Here is a 22,808-nt window from a genome sequence, read left to right as displayed (position 1 = left end):
CAGACTACAGGTGATTCACTGTTCTTGAAGTTTGGGTTTTTTTTTCTCCTCCAAACAGCTAGCTTTACTTCCTTAGATGGAAATCTTTAAACTTTTGTTCCCAGGGTCAGAGAAAAAAAAAGATCTACTCCACTTGCCTAAGCTCCCTTGTGTATCAAGCAATTTTCTCCTCATCTAAGTCTCCTGTGCGCCTGGGGGACCGTCCAAACTTCCAAGAGAAGTAAGGAAACGAAGGGTGAGACAGGCATGAAAACAAATGGGAGGAAGAGGAAGTTTCCGGGGGGGGAGGGGCGGGCAGGCGGGACAGAATCCTAAGGGGCTGCCTGATTCTGGAACTTTCCAAAGTTAGAATAAAGAAGGGACTCCACAGAACTCAAGTTATGGCACGGATGCACCTTCTTCCGAAAGAAATTTCACAATCGCGTTTTGAACAGGCTCCACATTTTCTCCTATAAAAACGCTTTCCTTCTAAAAGACAAGAGAAGCCGCCGCAGCTGGACACCAGTTAAACAAAAGAGTAATGAACTGAGTCTGGAAGTCATAACTCAAGTTCAGAAATCCAGAGAGGCCAGGATTTAACCTGATACCTTCTCAGAGATGAAGAGCTCTGAGACGCAGCAAACTCTCCGGCCGGGACGTGGTGATGAATTGGGGGAGGAAATGGAAACAGTTTGCTTTTTTTAACCTTAGGATTAAACTCTTAGTTCCCAGAGATGTCCACGGGTGTCACAGTGAAAGTGAATTTAAAAGGGTCCTAAGTGTGTTCCTTTATTCATTCAACAACCGTTTGTGAAGCAACTGTCAGGAACCAGATACTATTCTAGATACTGATGTTAGGACTTGAATGAGATGGATGCTCCCGTGGTGCCTGCAGGCTATCAGAGAAAGACGATAACCAATGAACATACAAATGATTAATTCATATGGATTTGGGTTGGGATAAGTCCTATGAAGAAAAATGCATGAGGTGAAGGAGTAGAAGTGACAGAGAGGGTAGGGAGGGGGCCCCCGTTTCTTTTACTATTTTTAGTTTTTAAATGTTATTGAAGTATAGTTGATTTACAATGCTGCGTTAATTTCTGCCTTACAGCAAAGTGACGCGGTGATACGTATGTATGTGTGTATATATATACATATATTCTTTTTCATATTTTTTTCCATTATGGTTTATCAGAGGGGCCCCGTTTCGAACGGAGTGGAGAGGGAGGTTGCTCTGAGGACGTGCCATTTGAGCAGAGACCCAGAGCTGAAGGAGAAAGCCACGCCATGCGAAGACACGGGAGAACGTTCCAGACAGACAGAACAGCACGGCGAGAATGAACTTGGCATGTTCCAGGAAGGGCAGCAGGTCCAGACTGTTAGTTACTCTCCACAGTATCATCTGATCTGCCTTCCGAGCCCGGATCCAGGGCGGCTCACTCCCCTCCCCGTTTAAGCTGAGTGCGGTCTCCCATTCTTTTTTTTTTTTTTTTTTTTTTGCGGTACGCGGGCCTCTCACTGTCATGGCCTCTCCCGTTGCGGAGCACAGGCTCCGGACGCGCAGGCTCAGCGGCCATGGCTCACGGGCCCAGCCGCTCCGCGGCATGTGGGATCCTCCCGGACCGGGGCACGAACCCGTGTCCCCTGCATCGGCAGGCGGACACTCAATCACTGCGCCACCAGGGAAGCCCGGGTCTCCCGTTCTTGATGCTCCTGGGGAGACTCCCGATTTGTCCCTTATAGTGTTCTTCAGAGTTGTGACCAAATGCCCATTTCTGTGATGACCTGGTGAGTGTCTGGTGCCCCCGTGGCCTTGCTGGAAGGCATGGACCACGTCTCCCTGTTCATCGCTGGGGCTTCAGTAGGTACTCCAGGGCCTGGAGTAGCATCTCCCCAGATGCACTCGGCACCTTCTGTGCATTCTCTCCTTTAATCCTCGTGACAGCGCTGCCACGTGGGTACCAGCATTTCATCTGTGAGCGGTTACATCCTCATTTCACAGGGGAGAAAACAGACAGCGTGGGGAAGTGACTTGCCAAAGGTCTCACGGTTGCGGGAGAGAGGGGCGTCAGGATTTAATCCAGGCCTGCTTGCCTTTAAAACCCAACCAAGGCACCCCACCCTCTGGAGACGCGACGTGTTCAGGGGTGGGCACGTGACCCAAGCAGAGCCAGTGATGAATCAGGCAATACTGCTGGGGCTTCTGGGGAAGAGAAGCCGCCTCCATGGAAGATAGGATGGGGCCACTGAGAGAAGCAGGTCCACGGTGACATCACCTGAGGCACTGGGTCAGCCTCACCTGAGTCAGACCTGCACATGGACGGCCAAGACTTCCTGTTCTAGGGTGGTGGGTCTGTGTCTTTGCCTGGGACATCAATATTTTCTAATTGATGGAGCATTCTGGCAACAGTCATCACCATCCCTGCTGGGGTTAGTGTTTTATAGAAGAAACTGAGATATAAATATGTACATATTTGACCAGAGCTGGTTACACGTTGAGTTTTCTAGAAAGGTTTCATCCCCTCCCATGTTCTCTAACCTTCTCAGCAGCTCAAATTTCCTACGGTAAACCAGCTGTCCCCATTCCCTGCTGTGGCTACCATAGCTCCGGAAGGAATGAGATGCCTGGAAAGTCTGGCGGTAAGAAAATTCTGAGCCCTGTCTGCCTTTTCCTCGATACCATGAATAAATGATTAATTCGTGTCAAATGCTGAATTCAGGTAACAGTCATGTGATCACTGTTAAACCCAGGAGAGATGAATCCATCCATCACCGGCAACTCAGGAGCATCGTGCTTGGGGCCCAGGGGCAGGCAGAAGTGTGACACAGTCTTTGCACTTTAAAAGCCTGTGATCTGCCAGGGAGATGAAGGAAAAGACAGGGGATTGTTCGAGCACAATGCAATCAGGGCTAAGTCGTGTCCCTCAGTCTGTGTGGGTGATGGGCGTTCAGAAGATGCAAGGCTGGTTCTCAGATGTGATCCCTGCAGCAGGGCTGTCACACACACTCCACCACCACGATTCTTGCCCTAGCTGGGGACTCCCCTACCATTAGTCACTCCATCTCTTCCTTTTTCCCTGTAACTTTTTTTCCCCAAAGTTTTTGCTTTAGAGAGATGGCATCAGCTACACAGACGCCAGTCTCATGGGCCATAAAGAGAAAGGAACTATAAAATGAAACCTAATGAAAGCACAAAACAGCATCATGCAACATCTAACCAGACCTGATCGTGTGCCAAAGACTCTCAGCTCCTGGCTGGCCCTCTTTCTGCAGAAAAGGGAAGTGAGCAAGTGTTAGGGAGGTGCCCAGGCTATGCTATTGGCAAAGAGATACTGACTGTCTTGGAGGCAATCAGGATTGAAATAGAACTCGGGAGTGGCCTTATCAGGAGGTGATTAGTGTCAATGTCATGTTCCCTGCACCGTCTAAGACTTTCTCACTCGCCCCACTTGGGCACACCTGCAGGGTAGCTGTGGGCGAGGGCGTCAGCATCCCAGCACTAGTTCAGATGCCACTCAAAGTGTTGGCTCTGAGCACCAGACCTGTATCGTCCTTGGAGAAACGGAGGCAAGAATGACCCCTAACCGGCTCGCAGCAAGATCGGGAGGATTTTAAGTGAGATGGCGCTTTGTGCAACGATAACTCATCATACCTTGACAACCCTAAGCTGCTTTATTTTTGCTGCAATTTTGACGGTGACGGTGTTAACAACCAAGACCCACAGCCTGCCTGCTGGGGGGGGTGGCTCAAGGTTTATTTCTCTGGCACTCACTATGAATGCTCCCTTGTCTCAGACACTGTCCCGTCCCTCCCGGAGTTTAGACTTCAGTGGGGCAGGAAGCATCAGTCCAACAAAAGCAAGGTGACAACTTTGACGACAGCTGCAAGGGATGAGCCCAAGTTGCTAGAACGGGGCAAGCCAGACTGGTCTGAGGAATCAGAGAAGACCTCCTGGGAAAGCGCCCAGTGTTGGTGAGGGGAGAACAGGTGAGAGGGAACATCCCTGCCATGCAAATGAGCAGGTCTGGGCAGCCAATGGGAGAGCAGCTCCAAGCACCTGGCGGAGATAGATGGGCCCTGGGAATTTCCACCCGGTGTCCTTCTGGGCAAAGGCCAGGCCGGCCTCCCAGGGAGCTGATTGATCCTGGGTGAGGGTGTGGCCAGGGAGGTCCGCGCCCTGTTCATTCCAAAGGGCTGCCTGGGTGTTGCCGGGGTCAAGTGCTGCCACCGCCCTCTGTTCCCATCACCCAGGAAGCCTTGATTCCCCGTGAGAGCGCCTTGCTGACCCGCGTAGCAGTGGAACCCGAGCCAGGCACGCCCAGACATTGGTGCGAAAGCAACCCTGGAATCACTCCTTTTGCAAAGTGTAGGGATTATTTATAAAGTTGAAAACTTCGATGTATCGTGTCTGTTTCCAGGAGACCTAGGGGCACCACAGGACACAGTCTGGAGACAACTCCAGAAGCTCCATCTCAAACCCCAAAATTCTTCTTTGCTCCCAAAATGCATCTCTGGAGCAGCTTTCCACTGCAGTGATACTGAGTATGATGCAAGCACAGGAGGGGATACAGTTCACCCTCTGCATGGCCAGATGTGAAACCCAGGAGGCGGGTTTCTGCCGAGTTGAGTACAAATCATAACTTATTATTAAGATTAAAAGCTACCGTTTACTGATTCTCCGCTATGTACCAGTCACCAGGCTAAGCTCTTCCCTTACCTCATCTCCTTTGATCTTCATGTCAGCCATGGGGTAGATATCCATATGATCCCTTTTTTGCTATCTGGGAAACTGAGGCACAGAAAGATCGAGTAACTGGCCTTAGGTCAGAAAGCTGAAAAAAATAAACCAAAAAACGGAGGCACCGGAGCCACAATTCAGGTCTGTCTGACACCAAACCCAGGCTTTTCATCAGATTCTCACACTCCCTCCTCTGCAGTAGCGGTCTTGCCCTGGCATGTCCCCGCTAATGGAAGGCGAGCTCCTTGGTGTGAGGACCATGTCATTGTCACCTTCATGGCCTCAGCATCACACAGTACCTGGCAGGTGATGGTGCCCAACTGAAACTCAACAGGTGAGTTTGCAGAACTGAGCTGACATTGAAAATATGTGAACAAGGAGTGGTTGGTGTCAAGACGTGCTCTGGTATCTGGGGTTTATGTTAAAGATAAGACAACCCAGCCCCTCCTCTGGAGGAGAAGGCGGGAATCCCCTGGGCTTGGGGACCTGTGTGCCTGTCTCCAGCCAGAACTGACTTGCCAAGGGCACCGTCTTGGGAGCAGAGGCTGGGAACATGCAAGGGGGCATCAATAGGACCCCATGACAATGCCACCAGACCTTATGAGGGTTGCTGCAGGCACCAGCTGCCCCTCAACTTCCCAGGTCCAGTTGCTCACAAGCAAAGCAGTTGTGCAAAGACCAGCAAGGGTGGAATCAAGCCTCTTAAAAGGACACTTGTCATTGGACTCAGGGCCCGCCCTAATCCAGAATGATCTCATCTCTTAATTATATCTGCAAAAACCCTTCTTCCAAATTAGGTCACCCTCACAGTTTCCCTGGGGACATGTCTTTTGGGGAGCATTACCAGTCAACCCACTACTGGCCTCTGGCTCCATCTGACGTGCAAAACATATTCACCCCAACCCCAATTCCCCACAAATCTCAACCCATTACAGCATCAACTCTAGTCCCAAATCTCATCTAAATGTCAACAACTCAAAAGTCCAGCATCTCACCATCTAAATCAGCGTGGATGAGACATTGGTTATGATCTATCCCAGGGTAAAATCATTTTCCACCTGCTTACTTGTGCCCTAGGAAACAAGTTATCTGCTTCCAGAATACAATGGTGGGACAGGTATAGGAACAGACACTGCCATTCCGAAAAGGAGAAACTGTGGGAAATAAAGGGGTCACTGGTCCCAAGCAAGTTAGAAATCCAGCAGGGCAACTTCCATTAGGTTTCCAGGCCTGAGAATAATTCTCTGTGGCTCTTGGCCCTCTAGCAGCAGGTAAGGAATAGATTTTTGATTTCAAGGACTGAAGCACGGAGCCCAGTTAAGAGGCTTGAACAGACCAAACAGGAGATGATGATGGCTTAATCTGAGATCAGGGTGGTGGCAGTAAAGAATCATGGTCAAATCAGGTTCAGAAAATATTCTGGGGGCAGAGCCAACTGGATTTTGTGATATTGAATTTGGGAAGCAAGAGAACAGTGAGGGAAAGGACTCAAAATGCCCTCGAGGATTTTGGCCTGAAACTTAGGAAGAGGGAGTGGATGCAGACGTGTTTTGGAATGCGTGGAATTCTGAGTGAAGAGAATTTTTCATGCCATTTCAGAAACTGAAACTAAGGGGTGGGCAGCCCCTATACCCCAAGATTAGAGGGTCACACCCCAAAGTCCTTTCCCTTAGCACTCAACTAGTTTCTTTCTTTTATTCCATCCCTCATCTCTACTTCAAACTCAAAGCACATTTCCTATAGAAAAGTTTTTGTGGGTGAAAAAGAGAGGAGAGTTATCTTGGAGGCCAACTCTGTAACCCAGAGTCCTGGGAGGGCCTCCGTCCAGCCCTGGGACCTCCTACCCACCCCTCTATCACTTAAGAACAGCCAGGAGATGCTAGGATCTACAATATTTTAATTCTTGCTTTCATTTTCCCCCCAAGTATTCCTTATTAGAATTGATCTTGGGGGCTTCCTATAGCTGAAACTTAATAAAGAAACTAAAAATAATGCTTGCCACTTGCTGGGCACCTGCTAGGTGCTGCATATTGACACACAATGTGGATAATACACAGCAGCAAGGAAGGTCATTTTATCCCTGTTTTACAGATGAGGAGACTGAGAAGCAGAAAGGCTCAGAGACTCAACTACAGTCTGAAGATTTGAATTTGGGAGTTGTCAGCAGATGGATTGCATGTAAAGCTTTCAGGATCAGCTCATCTTGGAAATAAATGTGGACCAAGAAGACATCTGGAGATTGAGACCTGGGGAGATCCAAAGTTTAGAGCTGGAAGATCCAGAAAAGAGGACAGAGAAGAGAATCTAGCTGTGATTCAACCCAACTGGGCCACTTCTCCCCACTGATAAGGGCGGGAGGGTACAGATCCAGACATCCGTGGTCACTCCCATATTCCCAACACCATTTACCCACCAGCTCATCTGTTTACTCAACAAAACTTCTTGAGACGTGAGCAATGGGCAGGGTATTGCCGAGGTGCTCACTGGCTGGAGGAGAAGGCTTGTGGTACAAAATCATTCGAATTCTGCATAAGTTACCTATGAAATGCCTGCGGGTGGGGGTCAAGTTTCAAGTCGGGATCAATGTACACCCACCCACCAGGTCACTTAGGTCAATATGCGCACCTGACTACATTGATCCGGACAATCTCCCAAATAAAAAAGAAAGCCACCAGGCAACTCAAAGAAACAAAATACTGAGAAAACCTGTTTAACTGTTGTTAAGCATTTTATAATCTAGTGGAACTACTATATAGGAAACCAGGATCACACAGATGCTGTTAGAACACGGCAAATTCAAATAATGCATAAATACAGGAAAAGTTATGAATGCAAGTGCAGAAGAAAACCCTTGCATATATATGCAAATGATTTTCAACCAGGGTGGCAAGGTCCTTCAACGAGGAAGAGACAGCCTTTTCAACATACGGTACCAGGAAAATTGGAAATCCACATATAAAAAAATAAAGTTGGACCCTTACCTAACACCATGTACAAAACTTAACTCAAAACTGTTCAAGGACCTAAACCTAAGAGCTAAAACTATAAAACGCTTAGGAGAAAGCTAGGGGAAAAAATTCATTACTTGGGATTTGGCAATGATTTCTTGGATATGACGCCAAAGGCACAAGGAACAAAAAGAAGAAACATATTGTTCTCCACAGTGGCTGCACCAATTTTCATTCCCACCAGCAGTGCACCAGGGCTCCCTTTTCTCCACACCCTCACCAACGCTTGTTGTTTCCTGCTGTTTTTGATAATTGCCATTCTGACAGGTGTGAGGTGCTTTCTCACTGTGGTTTTGACTTGCATTTCAAAGCCAAAAATTAGAACTACCATATGATCCAGCAATTCTACTTCTGGGTATTTATTCAAAGAAAACAAAAACACTAATTTAAAAAGGTACATGCACCCCTGTGTTCATTTCAGCATTATTTACAATAGCCAAGATATGGAAGCAACCTAAGTGTCCATCCATAGATGAATGGATAAAAAGATGTGGTATATATATACACAACGTAATATTATTCAGACATAAAAAATGAAACCTCACCATTGGCGACAACATGGATGGGTCTGGATGGTATTATGCTAAATGGAATAAGTCAGAGAAAAAACAAATACAGTATGATTTCACTTACATGTGAAATCAAAAAAACAAAACAAAGGAACAAACAAAACAAAACAGAAGAAGACTCATAATACAGAGAAAGAACTGGTGGTTGCCAGAGGGGAGGGGGAGGGGGAGGGGGGAGGGGGAGGGGCGATTGACAAAAAAGGTGAAGGGGATTAAGAGGTACAAACTCCCAGCGAAAGAATAAATGAGCCATGGGGATGTAATGGACACATAGGGAATGGAGTCAATAATATTGTAACAACTTGGTATGGCGATAGATGGTCTCACTGCAGTGGTCATTTCATAATGTATAAAAATATCGAATCACTATGTTGTGTACCTGAAACTAATATAATATTGTATGTCAGCTATAACTCAATAGAAAAACCAAACAAGTTGGATTTCATCAAAATTAAAAACATTCGTGCATCAAAGGACACTATCAACAGAGTAAAAAGGCAACACGCAGGATGGGAGAAAATATTTGCAAAGCACATATCTGATAAGGAACTAATACGTAAAATATGTAGAGAATACTAAAACTCAACCACAAAGAAACAGATTCAAAAGTGGCAAAGGACCTGAATAGACATTTCTCCAAAGGAAAAAAAAGAAGTACAAACGATTAATAAGCACATGAAAAGAGGCTCAGCATCACTAATCATTAGAGAAATGCAAATCAAAACCACAATGAGATATCAATTCACACCCAATAAGATGGCTACTATTGAAAACAGAAACTAAGTATTGAGAGCAGGGACACAAACAGATATTTGTACACCCATGTTTATAGCAGTGCTATTCACAGTAGCCAAAAAGTGGAAGCAACCCAAATGCCCACTGATGGTGGAATGGATACATAAAATGCGGTACATACTGCATACAGAGGCATATTATTCAGCCTGAAAAAGGAGGGAAACTCTGACACATGCTGCAACAGGGATGAATCTTGAAAACATTTTGCTAAGTGAAATAAGCCAGTAACAAGAGGAAAATAGTGCCAGATTCTATTTATATGAAGAGCTGAGAGGAGTCTAATTCCTAGAGACAGAAAGTAGAGTGGTGGGTGCCTGCGGCTGCGGTGCTCAAACGAGTGGGGAGGAAAGGGGAGTTAGTATTTAATGGGCACAGAGTTTCAGTTTCGCAAGATGAAAAACGTTCCAGCGGTGTACGACCCAGCAATCCCACTCCTGGGCACGTATCCCGAGAAGACTCTAATTTGAAAAGTTACCTGCACCCCTATGTCTGTAGCAGTGCTACTTACAGTAGCCGAGACGTGGAAGTAACCTAAACGTTCACTGACAGAGGAATGGTTAAAGGAGTTGTGGTACATGCACACAGTGAAATACTAGCCATAAAAAAGAATGAAATAATGCCTTTTGCAGCAACATGGATTCTCATAGAGACGATCATACTAAGTGAAGTAAGTCAGAGATTACATGCTATCACTTATACGTGAAATCTAAAAAATGATACAAGTGAACTTATTTACAAAACAGAAACAGACTCACAGACATAGAAAACAAACATGCTTACCGAAGGGGAAAGTGGGGTAGGGACACCTTAGGAGGTTGGGATTAACTGATACACACTAGTGTATATAAAATAAATAAATAACAAGGGCCTACTGTACAGCACAGGGACCTATCTTCACTATCTTGTAACATAACCTGTAATGGAAAAGAATCTGAAGAAGAATCTGGAAAGAATCTAAAACGGAATCACTTTGCTATACACTAGAAACTAACACAACATTGTAAACCAATTATACTTCGATTAAAAAAAAATGGTCCAATGGTGGCGGTGATGGCTGAACGACAATGTGAATTTTGCTTAATGCCACAGAACTGTACACTAAAATATAATTAAAATGGTAAATCTTATGTTATCTATATTTTACACCATTAAAAAATAAATTAAAAAGCGGGGGGGGGGAATCCTTTCCCCCGGCCCCAAAAGTTACTGATGACAAGAGTGGCCAAGTAAGTTTTTTTTTTCAGAGCCCTGTAGTCCAAGGGCAGAGGGTGACTCTTTGAAAGAGTAATTAGGGCAAGTCATTTCTCTCTCCTCCCAGCTCCTCTGCAAAGCATAACTGGTCTGCAGTGAGCTGCTCTGCATTCTCCACACCGTCTCTTGAAAGGGGAGGTGAAGCCCCCCGGAGAGGGGACCCTGAAATACGATCCTTGTCTTAATGGCCGCTGTAATGCTGCCCTGCGACGCCCAGCACCAAGCCAGGCACTTGGAATGGGGTGGGTCCACACTGCTGGACGGATGTCTGGGCTTCTCTGTAGTTTTTTCAAAGGCAGTTTTAGGAAGCGGGGAGGCGGGGGTTCGAAACATAATGCAAGTTTCAAGTGAAAGAGATGTTCCGAATCTCTCATTTTAAACAAGTGCCAGGAGAAAGGCCAGGGAAGAAAGGTTACATGGAAATGAAGGAGGGGGGCACAAATGCCAGGCGGGCTTTGATTTTTTTATTTAAATCCAGTACTAATTGCTAGCTTCTGCTTTCCGTGAATGATAAGCAGAGACTGTCCAGATGCGGCTGCGGCCCGGGGCGATCAAACCACACCATGTTGCTATAGAATACGTTTCTCTGGGTGGAGCGTTCCAACAGGTGCTGATTTCCTAGGAGGGACGACCTCTTCACCCCCAGGCGAGAAAATACTCCTCTTGGCATACCCTGCCCTTCGAAGCCGGAAAAGCATCTCGGCTGATGTGTGACTGATTCCCTTGGTAGGTGTCACCTCCTTCGCTTTGGGGTCACTTGAATTATAATTTTTGAACTTGCCTGGCCTTTGAACAGACACAAGCTCTCTTGGAGCAGTTTTTCTCTCTGGAGGGGAATTTTAATTTTAAATGCCAATAGCTATACAAATGAAAGCTTCTGTGCCAACTCGGGCTTTGTTCGGAAGAGAAACGTTATTTTATGACATCTTGGAAAATATTTCAAATGAACGGATTCCTTTGATGTTCAGACATATTAAAGAGTAAATCACTCCACGAAGTTGCCAGGGACAGGAAACAAGATTACTTCCTATGTGCATGGCTTTTTTGTTTGCCTTAAATACTTATTCTGTATCAGTCCCTTAGATTTCCTTGAAAAGTCAGTTTTTAAGTGTACGTTGGCATGGGTTCATCCAGGCAGGACCTCTGGGTCATCCCTCGATTTGATCAAATCCATGTACAAATCTGACATATGGGTCCATGGGTCTTGCTGGGGTTTCTTGTTTGTTTGTTTTTGTTTTCCTGCATTGGCTAAAGTACTTTAAATTCACCCTTTTCACGTGTCATTGAGGAATATACGATTGTTTCCTTGGATTGCCTGACGTATTCTCTTGAGCGCAGTCCTGCCTCCTTCTGCAAAGTGTGTGTGTTTGGGATGGGAAAGAGGTGCGGAAAGTCTCTGGAAAATTGTGTCAGGGGATTAAAAAAAAAAAAAAATTCCAGACAAAGCAGGGGTAATGAAATTAAAGGCTGACGTGCAAAAGAGTGCAGTCAGCTCTGAGACTTTCAGATTTGGTTTTTGCCATGGGTGCATTTCCCCAGAGTCAGAAATACCGGTACATTTTCTGGGAAACAGAGAAGCATTGCGGGGAAAGATTGGGCGAGGGGTAGTGATGCGTTTGACTTCTGAGGAGGTTCTGTAGCTGTGGTGCCTTTGTTCTGTCTCACAGTAGATTATGAATAAGATTTCATGGTTAGAAGTAGCCTTAGACAGCTGGGGAAGCAAGGCAGGGGCCTCAGGAGAAAATCCTGACATCAACCAAAACGGAGGCCAGATGTTGTCTAAATAAGCTTTGAGAAATAACAATTTGGCAAAAAGCAGAGCCCAATTCTGTGGTGTAATGAATGTTCAAAGCTGTCCAGATTCAACGGAAGAGATGGCTGTGTGCAAAGGGACATCTTCCTGACGTCAAAAGCCAATGAAAAAACTGAGGGCCTGCAGGGCCGGCCTACGAGGTCCCGTCCCCGCAGGCTAAAACGCATGGAAGCTTCACCTGGCAAGGCCGGTTCTGGGACTTTTCACGCCTGCAAACGGAAGCAAAGGGAAGCCTGCATTCTAGCGACGGAATCCAGTTAATTACACGATCCGGTCTACACCTTCAGCTGCAGAATTTTGGCGGAAAGCACATTTGTCGTCTCAAGAGGACTTTGCTGTTCTAAATAAATAAGTGCAATTAGGATGATAAGCAAACTTGTACTTATTTGAAACCCCTTCATCATTAAGAGAGAGAAAGATAGAGACAGGGTGGAAATGTGAGCCGTGCTCCGTAAGACATTAAATGACTCCAACACAGACCAGAAGCTTCTGGAATATAAAGGGCTGGGCTCAGCATTGGCATCTGAAGATGGCAAACCTCTTCTTAACCAGAAGGAGCACAAGAAATGAGATCTTGACCTTTCTTTCATGTCAATTCACCTTGTCTCATTTTAGTTTAGTTTAGTGTTTGGTGCTCTCATCCAATCCATGCGGTACTTTTTATAGAAGATGTCCAATTGCAGGTTTGTTTACATCAGTGGGTCTCAACTGGGGGTGATACGCCTGCTCCCCAGGGGACACTGGGCAGTGTCTGAAGACAGTTTTGATTGTCACTGCTTGGGGGAGCGATGTTGGTTACCGGCATCTAGTGGATGGAGGCCAGGGATGCTGCTATACCTACAGGGCACAGGACAGCTCCTACAAGGAAGCATCTGGCCCCAAGTGTCTATGTGCCAAGGCTGGGAACCCTGGTTCACAGGAGTGTACATTTTAAAGCCTTCAGTCATTCAGACAGGAACGCTTACTAGGCATCCCTTTGCAGACCGGGCTCTGTGTTTAGAAACCGGGGAGGACTCTTTAGATGACAAAACACAAAACACAACTCAAATCAGCTCCGGCAGAACAGGGAGCCCAGTGACTCTAGCAACTAAAATCTACGGCTGGAACATCTGGGTTGAGAATCCCTGGTACCCTCACACCAACTCTGCCCACACGGACTAACATCTGCAAACAAAAATTTGGGTATGAAAAAAAAATCCACGTATGCGTTCATTTTATGTGCTTTGTCCAACTGAGACCATCTGCTGGAACGGGCAGAGCTTCTGTTTCTTGTCAATGGAGGATGGGAGAAAGAAAAAGAAAAAAAGCTGGAGCCCTTTGATTTTCCATTGTCTTCTAACTCTAGGACAGGACACTATTCCCCTGGGGTTCGAAACTTTCCCTGGAAAATCATGGTGAAAATAAGTGCAGTTCATACACGGCATAAATTTAAAACTCCTAGAGCTCAAGCACGTACATTGTGCAATGTAACTCCACTTGGAAATGTTCCCTGCAGGCTTGCCCATCCGTGCTCTGCTGTAAGGGAATCTGTTGAACTTTGGAGCATTTGTAAGTCCTAGGTCCATTTATAAGTCCATGGTGCTAAGCTAGCATCCTCGCCCGCCCTCAAAAATAAAAAATAATTAGTTCCCCCTAGTATCCATTTTTCACCCATGATCCTACATGTGCTGTGAGCTCTTCACTGATTAGGAAACCGTGATTAAAATGTTCCGATAATTGCAAAGAGCAGAAGAACATCCCACACGTACCCATCACTGCTGCTTCTCCAGTCAAAAAAATGAAAGCTCACTTGACTTCAATGGGACATTCATTGTAATCAAAGAATCCCCCGAAAGCAGGGCTGGGAACTTCTTACATGTTCCTGTTAAAACCATAGTTTGCTGAATTGAAACAAGTTCCCAAACTGTTATCCTCCAAGATTTTCAACTAGAACAAGACAATGGCTTTGAGTGTTAGGGAGTTGTACTAACCATGTTGTGGCTTGGTTGAAAACCTGTTATTTAAAAATTGCCTATCTTATAAGAGATGGAGATTTGCCCTCATTCTGGCCACTCAGAGGCAGCAAAACCTCCACAGCAGCCTTTTTCTATATTTGATGGTGTCACCAGGCTGGTGAGAAGAAGGGATGGAAAGACAGATGAGGCCATCTCACCCAGTCTTTTATTTATGATTTTAATTAACTCAATTTTTTTTTTTTAACCACGTCAAATGGCTTGTGGGATCTTAGTTCTCCAACCAGGGGTTAAATCTGGGCCCACGGCAGTGAAAGCCCATGTCTTAACCACTGGACCACCAGGGAATTCCCAGGCTTTTATTTAGAAACCTTACATTTGTGCTGCACTTTTTCTTTTAAGGTACTTTTTACGTGTTTTGTACCTTTTGAGTCTCATCATATTCTAAAACTGAGCTTTTTTTGAGGACTGGTATTTTTTTTTGTCTCTGTATCTACATGTACCCAAAGGCTAATCGACTTAAACTGGAGAAAAAGTCCACTCGGCAATGACTGCCCCCATTTTTGCACACAAGGATATCAACAATGGACATTTTGGAGGGGTGCTTCCAAGGTAGTGTGGGAAATCAATGCAAGAGACGCTGCAGGTGTTCCACTCGGCCACTGGGTTCCACTGAGAGCTATTTCAAAAGAATCCCCCCCTTTCTAGTGGCTCGCTGTCTCCACTGCAGGCTGAGCTGTGGCTCAGCCTGCAGTGAATCGACTCATTCTTTTGAACCCTGCAGCATATGCATTGAACAGATGTACTATGGTTTATTGAACTTTTTACTTGTGGGTGGACATTTATGCTGCATTCTCCTAAAAAATGTCTTGGGGCACCTGTCAACGTGTTTTTGTAGGATAAAGGTATTGAAAGTGAAAATGGGCAACGACCACACCATGGATGGACCTCAAGGGCTCTGCCATCACTCACCTTGACCCTGGCTCTCTGCGGCCACCACTCGATGGTGCCTTGAGGCTTGTTCTGTGAAAACTGAGGAGAGAGCTCATGTTGAGTGAGAACCTTCTGTGTGTGTGTGTCGGGCTCTGAGCATTTAGAACTCTATGTGCTTTTAACCCTGTGAAGCTGGAACAATTACTACCCCCACTTTACAGATGAGAAAACGGAAGCTCATGGAAAGTCAGTAATTTGCCCCAAATCGTAGAACTGATGCATGAACAAAATAGGAATTTAGCTCCAATCTTGCCTGACTCCGGAGGCTGTGCTCGGCACCTCCCCTCCCCCTCCCGGTGGCTGATGGTGGGTGGACAGATGGATGGATGGGTGGGTGATGGATGGATTACTTCCACAGAAATTGATTAGAAATCAGAGCAATTGGTGTGGGGTTAGATACGAAGTTCTCTTCATCTGGTTTGAATTATTACGAAATCAAAATTATGTTGCTATTTTTTCAGGCTACATCCTGGAGGACAGTGATATTTATTTTCTTTTTCTATCAGCTTTAGCTGCTAAATCCTCCTCAGTATAACCTTCTGGATCTTCCCAAAATTGCACAGGAAGAGGAGGCTTTGCTGTGTTCTAAGCCTTCGGCTTCATAGGGTAGGTCAGATGGCCTCACGGGCAGACGGGCACTTCCAAGGTCTTTGTCTGTGGGGCTATTCTGTCCACAGACTTCTGGCTTCTCAGGGAAAACACGTTTCTAGATGTGGAGAAAAGGGAAGCTTCGTGCACTGTGGTGGGAATGTAAATTGGTGCAGCCACTATGGAGAACAATATGGAGGTTTCTCAAAAAACTAAAAATAGAGCTACCGTGTGACCCAGCGACCCCACTCCTGGGTAGATATCCGAGAAAAACAAAAACACTAATTCAGAAAGATCCATGCGCCCCAGTGTTCATAGCAGCATTATTTATGATTGCCAGGATATAGACGCAACCTAAGTGTCCATCAACATATGACTGGATAAAGGAGATGTGGTGTATACACACACACACACACACGCACACAAAATGGAATATTACTCAGGGGATTCCCCACAAAGAGACTGGGTGCTCCCGTGCTGGGCACCCACTGTCCCCTCACTGCTTCGACAGAGCTGGGGAGGGGAGAGAGGAGAGGAACATGTTTCTGAGGCCAGTCTTGCCAGCCAGACGAAAGGCATTTGTGAAACATTAAGCTCCGAGCCAGCAGCAGGCGGAAGTGAAACTGCAGAGGTGAAGGAAAGGACCATAGTGGGCACAGCGTGTGTGATGCTATCAGGGATTTCTCAACCCTGATTGTTGGTAGGGTGACCAACACCCCCGTTTGCCCAAGACTCAGGGGAATCCTGGGATGTTGGGCTTTCAGCCCTAAAACTGGGAAAGTCCCAGGCAAACTGGGACAAGCTGGTCACGGTGGCAAACATCTCTATCCTGTTAGGAATAAAAGAACGGACAGAGCTCATGAAGGCTCAGACTGGACCACTCCCCAAAGCTGGGCCCGTGGCCCTTGATTCTCAAAGGCACATTCTGAAAAAGTTTGATGGAGTTTGGGAATGCAATAAGAAATGCTAAATATTAATGACCTTTCCCCCCAGGCACTTCTGATTAAATCTGGAGTGTTTATCCCTGATGTGGGCCTTGATGGTGATGAAATCAAATCCCCTTGCTGTCCTGCAGTTCTACCCAGGGCAAAACTCTATTCCATGCAGCTATCAAAGCTAAACCCACAGAGTATATGGCAGGGCCTTGGAAATTGCAAAGCATTATGCAAATGTAAGTAAGATATTATTATCATCCTGGTTTGTGAAGGTCCCTTGTGGTGCTGGTGACTTTTTATATGACAAAGATCTATGCTTTTTCTGTGCTGAATTAATAATTCACTTATGCTAATAAAACAAAGAAATCCAGTTGCCAGTGTCTCAAATACAATCTCATTTCCTCCCATGAATTCTAATGTGGCTGGTTTTTTCCTCTTCTTCTTTTCTTTTGAACTGGCAAACGGGAACAGGTGAGTTGCAAAGTCTTGGCATATTTTGAGCCAAAAACGGTCCACGGATTTTTTTTAAGTGTGAGACATATTCCTCTGCTTTTGCTTGGCCTCAGAGTGTACCACTACCACCCCCACCCCACCACCACCCCAAGCTGCAAGTCGTTTGAATCAACTACCCACGTTTTTGGTCAAAGCATGAGAGACCTGTGCTGATGGGACATTTTCACCCCTGTCCCTTAAACGTGTGTGTCTCGTTTGTTCTCCACAAATTTACGTGGTGGGTTGGCCCCATCACAGCATAAGCCAAGGGAGGCAGAGCTGCTCTGATGGCCGGGGGATTTCTAAAGCTTTTCGGGTGCTCAGACAGACAGACTCTTCTCTGTGAGTGACCTCTAGTCCCTGGAGATGTTCTAGAATGTGAATTCAGTGATTAAGGAATGTTCAGATTCTTCAGGACTGTTTTCCAAAGCCTTGAATCTCGATTCCAATGGGCTGTCCATCTCTCCCTCCATCCATTTCTCTGAGCATCAAGATGAACTGGCCCTTGGAGGATGGGATGGGATCATTTCCATAACAGAAGGATGTCACAGTACTTCCTGGCTGTCCCACCTGCTCTCATTTACCAAGAGCTTCCTGTGTCTGGCGCTATTCTGGGTTCTCTGAATGGGAAGGGGTTAGGGAGGAAAACAGACCCTAGGGGCAGACAGCTGGGTTTAAATGCCAGCTCTGCTGCTATTAACTGTGTGGCCTCAGGCAAGTTTCTTAACCTTTTGGCGCCTCAATTTCCTCATCTGTAAAATGGGAATGAAAATAGTACTTACCTGGAGGGTTATAGTGAAGATCAAAGGACTTGCCACAGTGGTGCTGTGGTGAGACCTGGGGTCCCTTTCAAGGGGTTTGACACCATTTTCAGAGAAATACTCAGATGTTATTGGCCTTTTATATTCAGATTCTCTTAGGGGCACATGGTGGAATTTTCCAGAGACCACATGGAGTGTGATACTGCAACAGACATTGAAAGAGATGTGCAAAAATGGCAAACAATGCCCCTCTTTTCACTAAATGCTTGGTTTGGAAAATATTGCTGTTTTCTATATAAAGATATGTAATGGGTTTATTATTACTACTTTAAAATGAATTAATACATAATTTTAAAGTTTTCATGTTGATTTATAGAATGATAAATATTGATCACCATTTTGTAATAGAGATTTTGTTATCATTTTGTAATCTTTTCAGGTTCCCAGTCATTTTTAGGGTGTCGTCAAGTTCTGAGACCAGAGCTGCTGGCTAAGAGATGAAAGGCCCTCATTTAATGCAAGAAACCCAAGAGCTGGTTCTCACTGTCCCTATTTTATGGAAGGAAAAACTGAGGCACAGAGGAGACTCAAACCAGACAGGCTCAGAGCAGAGGCAGACTCAAGCCCAGGTTTGTCTGGGTCCAAAGCATTGAACACATTCTCCTATAAGCCTTTGTTTTATCTGGTGACTCGTGGACGCTGACTCTGAAGATTTTAGGCACTCTGGCTTGTTGACGCCTTGTTGAATGAATGAATAACTGAATGAGCATTCCAGCTCACACTACATAATTGAACACATCTTATTCTGAGCCTTCCTGTGAGCAGAAACAGGTCTGTCTTGGTCTCGGAATCTCGGATATCCAGCACCAGCTGGACCCACAGTGGCTGCTCATATGCAAATCGGCCACCCCTGGTGATTTTGGGGGGGGGGGTCTCTTCTCCATGAAAGCAAAAGACTTTCTTGTTCAAGGAAACCATCCTCCTTTCTTATAATCAACCCTATCACAAACACCTTGTCTTTTGTTTGAATACCGGAGGAAAACTCTGGAAGTTAACCGAAGAGGATCTTTCAAACTTGGATGGTAAAGAATGCATATTAATTCGGAAAAGCCTTCCCCAGCTGGCCTTCACCTTATCTCGACATTTAGTGAACCCCTGAAAGATCGTTTAAATACAGACACAACCTGCCTTTTGTCTCTCTGACTTTCAGGGTAGAAAATGGCTGAATGCACCCAGAGGTAGTTCGTATTCAAGGCAGATCTGAAGTCTATTCAGGCCAGGGCTGTGGCAAAGGGCTTTGTAGAAAGGTTAGAGAGCATGTGCTTCAACAGAGAGCTGACCAGGTGGGACCCTTATGGACTGGGGGCTTTTCACCCTCACCGTGCCCACCCCCAATGCTCTGTAATTCCACCATTTTATGGGGTGGTGTCGCTCTGCTCAAGTGCGTCCAGAGATGGGTTGCGACTCCCCAGCCACACGAATTCTTCCCTCTGGTACACCAGGTGTCATTTGAAATTCATACGTACGTAACTGGAAGCTACATTTCCTCCCCGTGTGCAGGAGATCACCAAGCAGTGACCACAGGGCTGCTTAATAATATAGCTGCTCCTAGGTTTAGGGTAGAAATCAATTAGATTTCCACCTTCAAGTTCCCTGCTGCAAAGTTCCAAAGCGTATTATTTCATTCAATCTGTCAGTAACTTCCAACAATCTGCTTATAAAATCAAAGTACAATCCTTAGGATTTTTTTTCCTCCATCCCTCCTCCTATAAGCTCTTTCTCCCTCAGATGAAATTGTGATGAAATCTGCATGATGAGGTTCTGATCTCTCGGCGTATGGCGGCGCCCTTGCACGGTCCCACACCTGCGGGTCTTTCCGGGCAGAGAACCATTACTTCTCCAGCTCTGTTAATGTTTTGTGGCAAATGCGTCCCCCAGGAGGGGACTGCAGCTTTGCTTCCTTTGCCACTTGTGAAAATTGAGTTCTCGCAGCACGGGGAGTCGATGATCATTTCTAATTCCCCCTTGGTGGGAAGCATTTAGCTTTGGGTCAGTTGCACGGGCCAAGGCAGGTACCAGGACAGCGGGGGCAACAAGCCCATCTTTGTCACCCAGGCGCTTCCTGTAGCTGTGAAGCCACCGGTGGTTTAAAATGTTAATGTTCTTCCTTCTCAACCGTTTCCTTAATTAAAGACCAATATGCACCTTCTGTTCCCAGGCTCCCAGCCCTGAAGGGTTATCTTCTGACACTTTGAAGACAGCACATTTTGAAGTGCTTTTTCCTGATGCCTTCCTGGTCGGATGTGGACCATTTTTATAAGCATCAAATAAAAGACGACTCATCTACAATGACCCAGGAATTGTTTTTTTAATTGGCTGATCTCTACGGGGTGAGAGCTCAGCTACTGACTGAAAAGGTTAAGCTTTTCAAACTTTAAATCTATGTGAAATAAGAACGGAGATAGCCGAACAAAATAAAGCAGCCCCGGCGGGTGCGGTGTTCTGAGTGAATCCTGGGTAAGACCGCACATCAGTAGAGTCTGCTCCTCCTTAAGACAAAAATAGTCTTGTTTTTCAAATGCTTCCCCACCATTCTCTCTCAGTGAAGAGGGAATGAGAGGGAGAGAGAAGAAGGAAGACTCCAAATGCGAGTCTAAGACTCTGGAATTTTATCAGATCCCAATTCATCTCAATTCTATTCCTCCGTAGTCAGAAGAGAAATGTCTTACTTCATGAGTCTCATAAGACGCAACCCCGGACAGCAGACATTTGGACTCTTCTGGTTGTTACAGTGACTTATTTTCTTTCATCTTTTCATCCAGGTGACTGTAAAAACTGCAAGGCAGGGGCTTCCCTGGTGGCGCAGTGGTTGAGAGTCCGCCTGCCGAATCAGGGGACACGGGTTCGAGCCCTGGTCTGGGAGGATCCCACATGCCGCGGAGCAACTAGACCCGTGAGCCACAACTACTGAGCCTGCGCGTCTGGAGCCTGTGCTCCGCAAAAAGAGAGGCCGCAACAGTGAGAGGCCCGCGCACCGCGATGAAGAGTGGCCCCTGCTTGCCACAACTAGAGAAAGCCCTCGCACAGAAACGAAGACCCAACACAGCAAAAATTAATTAATTAATTAATTAACTCCTACCCCCAACTTCTTCTTAAAAAAAAAAAAAGAAGAAAAACTGCAAGGCAATTCAAGCCATCTACTTCCTCATTAGAGGGTTTATGGACAGCAGTTCTCAAATCCTGTGGTCAACTGACCCTTTTAAGTATTTCATTTTAAAGCTTAGATTATTCCGTTGAGATGAGCTGCTGTGAAAATTACCATGGTCAGGGTGAACCAGATGCTGAGACAAAACTCTAAACGGCTCCATATGGAATTTTGTGCAGCTCTGTGCAGCTCCCTCTTGAGCCCGTTGGAAGATGCTATTTTCATCTTAGGTACCTCCCATTCTCAGGAACAGTATGAACTTTGCCGACAGGAGGGTGCATTTACATTTTAAGCCAATTTCCAGCTTTCTAGTCCCAGAAGGATCTCCTTCCTAGATCCCCAAGCATGGTGTGGATTTTTTGGTCATAGCCTTTAGGATAAAAGCATACTCCTTAACTCTGCCCATAAAATCCCCCAGGTCTGGCCCTTGCCCCCTGCAGTCTGTCTGCTCCCATCCCACATGTCAGGGCCACATCACCGTCCTTTCGGTTCCTGCCACTCAAAGCTCCCTCCACCTGAAACGTCAATTTTCCTCTCATCCTAAGTCAGCATTCAGGCTCAAGGTACCCCGATTCTGTCGGTTCCCCCAATTCTTTTCTCTTTTCTCACCTGGTATGGTCCTTTTTTATCATTTGACAAATTTTAAGTAAATAACGTGCACTATTTTGTTTAATGACAGCTTCTCTACCAGGCTATACCTGGCAGATGGCAGGTGTTCAATAAACATTTGTTGGATGCATGGAAGTAAGGAAAGAAGGAAGGGAGGGAGGGAGGATGGATGTGCCCGCAGTGGAGCCTCACTGTAGTGGATACTGTGAAGTGCCGCCAGAACCTCTTTAGCAAAGGATTGTTGCCCCAGGTGCCGGAAGTGCTGTCAGCAGGCACTGTTGGTCCCTCTGACGACTGCCTCAGCTGCAGAGATCTGCCTCCCCAAGGCCATACCCCTTCTCCAGAGCATCCCAAGGGTTGGCCAAGGCTGTCATGGTCTGTATTAGAGTTCAGCTTCTCCCTCTGCCCAACCTGCTTCTCTATTCTCCTTTGCACAGCTGTGGACCTCAAGGGCATCCCCTGATAGACCCCGGCACTGAACACTGTTTCAGAGTCTGCTTCCAGGGAAAGCCAACCTGAGACTCATAAACCTCTCATTGCAAATGGATGTCCCCTAAGCCTAGTTGGACCAAGCCCTAAAACTCAGGTTCCCATGGCGGGGTGAGGGGACAAAGTGAGATTCCCAGCTGCATCTCTGAAGTTGAACCATAATGGTTTTGGCAAAAACCTTAGAAGAATGGCCTTTCTCGAACTGTTGGAATCCAGCAATGAGGCATCTAGAAGTTCTTGACTGAAAGTAATTTTAAAAGTAGAAAAAGTCACAGAAAGTGTAGCCTGGTGCCTGGCAACATACTAATACCCAATAAATGTTTGTTGAAACAATGAAAGCTTCTTTTTTTTTTTCTCTTGTTCTCTGTTTCTCCCCTAAGAATTTAAAACCAGAAAAAGATAATAAGACTAACACATTCACTCCCATGCAGTTATTTTCTCCAAATCACTTGTTTTTAGCACAAAAGGGATAACTACTTATGATGTATTTTTCCATTATTTTCTTTGTGCAGGAGGTTTTAAAATTAATTTATTCTCTCTCTGCATCAGGTTGTCTTATAATTGAAGATGAGAAGTGTTTGTCTTCCAAAGGCTTTTTGGTGATGTCTTTTTTGCTGTTAACACTTCTCTA

The 22,808-nt window shown here is 45.8% G+C and overlaps 1 protein-coding gene across 1 annotated transcript in view; it reads right to left on the bottom strand.

Moving 5' to 3' along the window:
* ZNF831 (zinc finger protein 831) overlaps positions 1–22,808 on the bottom strand; it is a 148,716-nt gene that overhangs the window by 6,000 nt on the left and 119,908 nt on the right. The window lies entirely within an intron of this gene.

The sequence above is a fragment of the Delphinapterus leucas genome, chromosome 15 (genome assembly GCF_059928025.1).
Source record: "Delphinapterus leucas isolate spDelLeu-1000000601 "Yukka" chromosome 15, BTC_Dleu_Yukka2, whole genome shotgun sequence".
Taxonomy (NCBI): Eukaryota; Metazoa; Chordata; class Mammalia; order Artiodactyla; family Monodontidae; genus Delphinapterus; species Delphinapterus leucas.
The sequence above is the reverse complement of the archived record's forward strand: the minus strand, read 5'-3'. Positions and strand labels throughout refer to the sequence as shown.